The sequence below is a fragment of the Anthonomus grandis genome, chromosome 2, assembly GCF_022605725.1.
Source record: "Anthonomus grandis grandis chromosome 2, icAntGran1.3, whole genome shotgun sequence".
In the NCBI taxonomy this organism is placed as follows: domain Eukaryota; kingdom Metazoa; phylum Arthropoda; class Insecta; order Coleoptera; family Curculionidae; genus Anthonomus; species Anthonomus grandis.
This window is the reverse complement of record NC_065547.1, coordinates 36,728,923-36,732,649: the sequence shown is the minus strand read 5'-3', so window position 1 is coordinate 36,732,649 and position 3,727 is coordinate 36,728,923.

The following is a 3,727-nucleotide window of genomic DNA, read 5'->3' as shown; positions in this document are numbered from 1 at the left end:
GTATAGTTTTTTTTTTCTATTTTTTATTTAAATCTTAACTATATCTCTGATCTTTATTATACTTAGATTATAAAGGAAAAGCACTTTTTTGTTAAACCAGAAATTATATAAAAATTTGCTACTTCTCTGATTTTTCTTTGTAAGTTTATACATATATGCTAGATTCTTTTTGTTATAAACAGTTTTTCATCTCACTTTATATAGTTTTTATTTAATTTATTAATAAAAATAAGTTTACTAGATTGATTTTGTTTTTTTCCTTAACTTCAAAAATGCCGCCATTTACTATTATAATCAGTCAAAAATAACGTGATTTAGATCTCAAATTGTGTTCAGTTTAACATAGGCAAGATCTATTTTGTAATGAAAATAAATTTGTTTATATTAAAACCGAATATGTGTGTTTGAACTTTAAATGTCGAACGGGTATATATTTTTTTGGTCACAGTGGCAACTGCGCTTTCTTCGCGCCGCGCAGCCGGACGCGAGAGTCTTTTTTCTTACTTATAATTTTGTGCTTTACAGTCTTGTAATTTTAATTTAATAAAGTCCACGACTATTAGTGATAATAATTGGGGTTAGTGATTGATTCCCAACAATGTGACATCTGAATGGTGACACCTTTCCGGCTTATAAGTCTGTAGTTTAGTTGACAAAAATCATAAGGAGGATCGGCGATTCTTAACCAGATCAGAGACAATTCATGGTATTGATTAGGTTCGTCAGTTATTTTAGTTACCAAATACATCGCAATATATTACTAAGGACAATAGGTATAACAAACCAAAATAAACGGCATGTTAAAGATTATAAACATAGGGGGAATTGTCCTAAAATGACATACTAGGGTAAAATGGCATATCGGCCACTTCTCTAATTTGAGACGTGGCAACGCTGTCGTAAATGACAAAATGTAATTGGTTTTCAGCTGTGACCTCAGTCGAGCCTACTCTGCGGGGCAGATTACACGTGTTTTTAAGAAATACCGAAAAAAACTTTTTCCGAACCTGAAAACATTGTTCTGTGGTTTCCTAATTTCTCGATATCACTTGATGAGGTACAATAAGCCTAAGTACGGTTAGTCCAGGTAAAAAAATAGACTTTTTTCTTTATTCTAATGTGATTTAACCCCGGTTTTTTTTGTGTTTTTAATAAGTATTTTGGTCATTTCTAACACACTTATTCTTTGGGTAAAATGTCATACACAGTGTTGGTGTAAAACGACATAGGCATTAGGCTGAAACCTATACCTATGTTTTTATGATTTCTGATACCTAATATGGTTGGAAAGTATACGCGTAAATCGACGCGTCAAAATTGGGATGAGGCAAGCATGAGCGAAGCTATTAAGTCTAAAAAGTCTAAAACGGTGATCTGGACTGGTTGGCGGCGTCTAAAAGATATGGTGTACCGCAAGCAACCCTTAGACGAAGGGCACGGGATAAAAATAAAAGAATAAAAGGTTCTCAAAAAGGCTTGGGTCGTTATGGACCTACATTTTCTGCAGAACTTGAACGCGAGCTAGTGCAACATATTAAGAAATTGGAAACATGCATGTTTGGCCCGAACACAACAGAGGTCAGGCAATTGGCATTTGAATTAGCTGAAAGGAAGAAGTTACCCCACAGATTTAACAGGATTAAGAAAAAGGCTGGCTGGGATTGGCTTTTGGGCTTTAGGGGACGCAATCCTGACATTTCACTCAGAACACCGGAAGCCACTTCAGCGGCTCGTGCGCAGGGTTTCAATAAGCCGCAAGTTGAAAAATTTTTCAATTTATTGGAAAATACAGTAGCGGAACATAACATAACCTTTGACCGTATCTACAATGTTAACGAGTCTGCGCTTTCTACGGTTCAACGTCCGCCAAAAATTATGGCCAGAAAGGGAAGAAAGCAGGTTGGTGCCATTACAAGTTCTGTAGTTTGTGCTATGAATCCAATAGGTAATTTTGTGCCACCGGCTCTGATTTTTTCTCGAAAAAAATGGAAGCCAGAGTTAATTGATGACGCACCAGCTGGGACATTGGGCTTGTGTCAAGAATCGGGCTGGATGACAGGTGACCTGTTTTGTAAGTGGCTGAAACATTTTATAAAGTTTACACATTCATCTCAAAATAACAAAACCCTCTTACTGCTTGATGGTCACGTTAGCAATATCAATTGGAAGTTATTACGTTGGCTAAAGAAAATAGTGTCCTTATGTTTTGCTTTCCTCTGCACTGCACACACCGATTACAGCCCCTGGATGTGTCATTTTTTGGTCCTCTATCTGCCTATTATAATCAAGCGATTACAAAGTGGCTCAAGAATAATCCAGCTCGCACTGTATCTCCTTTTCAAGTAGGAAAGCTATGTTCTGAAGCCTATGAACGCAGTGCAACTATGGAAAATGCCGTTAGTGGGTTCAAAAAAACAGGAATCCATCCGTTTAACGCCAATGTTTTTCCCGACTGGATGTTCGCTGCGTCATTAACAACCGCCATCCCTGAACAAAATGATCCCGAATTACAAACACGAGACCACCAAGGACCTCATCCAAACACATCCCCTCCACCATCACAAGCCGACACGGACAGACCTGGACCATCCCATATAACTCCAAATGAAGAAGAAGAAAATATACTAGACAGTAGCCGGGTTTCCGTGGAAAGCATCATTCCAATACCTAAGGTATCAGCATCTTTTAAACGAACAAATCGGAAAAGACAGGGAACGGTTGTGCTAACATCTACACCTAACATGGAAGAACTCAAGGCGAAAGAAGAAGAGAAACGTTTAGTCTTGGAGCGACGTGTAAAACGTAACCAGGTTAAAGTCAAATTGTGGACCGATGATGAAGAAAAAATCAAGATCCATTTGCTGAGGTTGAAGACGATGATGAAGATGCTACGTGAATCTATTGCAACAGCCTTTATTCCCAGTCGAAATCAGGCGAGTTTTGGCTGCGGTGTCAAAAATGTAAAAAGTGGAGTCGCGCAGAATGCGCAGGCGTCTCCCGTCGCACTAAGTTTTTTTACTTGCGAACTTTGTAACTTAAATAGGCATTTGTTTTTTCGTAAGTGACCAAAGCATTATATTGTATTTCATAATAAAGGGTTTTTCAATATTTCTACCTTTTTTATTTGCAACATTTTCTATAAAAAGGTGTATGTCATTTTGCCCAAGTATAAGCCTAAAATGACATGCTGCACATTTTTTTTTAAATTTGGCATCAATATTTTAAAGTGAAAAAAATCAAAGCTTTGTGCCTTCCATGGGAACTGGCATAAACTAACGAACTCACTGAACTTGAAATGAATGGTCATCAATAAATATTCCTAAGTTTTGTGGAAGCTTTTGTTTAGGGTATGTCATTTTAGGCCAGTTTCCCCTACTATAACGGTAATATGTTTTCCTTAAGTTAAAAAAAACTTTTACTGAGCCTCAACAGCCTAAAAAAGAAGTCTCTGATTTTTTCCAGACAATTGGTCCTAAAACAGTAACTTTGTTTTTGCACTTTATCTACCTGGAAGATTTTTCGATTTAAGGTCAACTTTCTGAAACAAATCAGTAAATTCTTTCAGGCAGTTGAAGTCTTTTCTTGAAAAGGAACATGTAACTGCGAGAATAACGCTGATTCCTTCCAGACAGGTAAAGTCTAAGAGAATAATTGACAATAACCGCCTGGAAGAAAAAACCACAAAATGCTCAGACTCGACTGCCTGGGAAGGAAATATTTGTTTTTT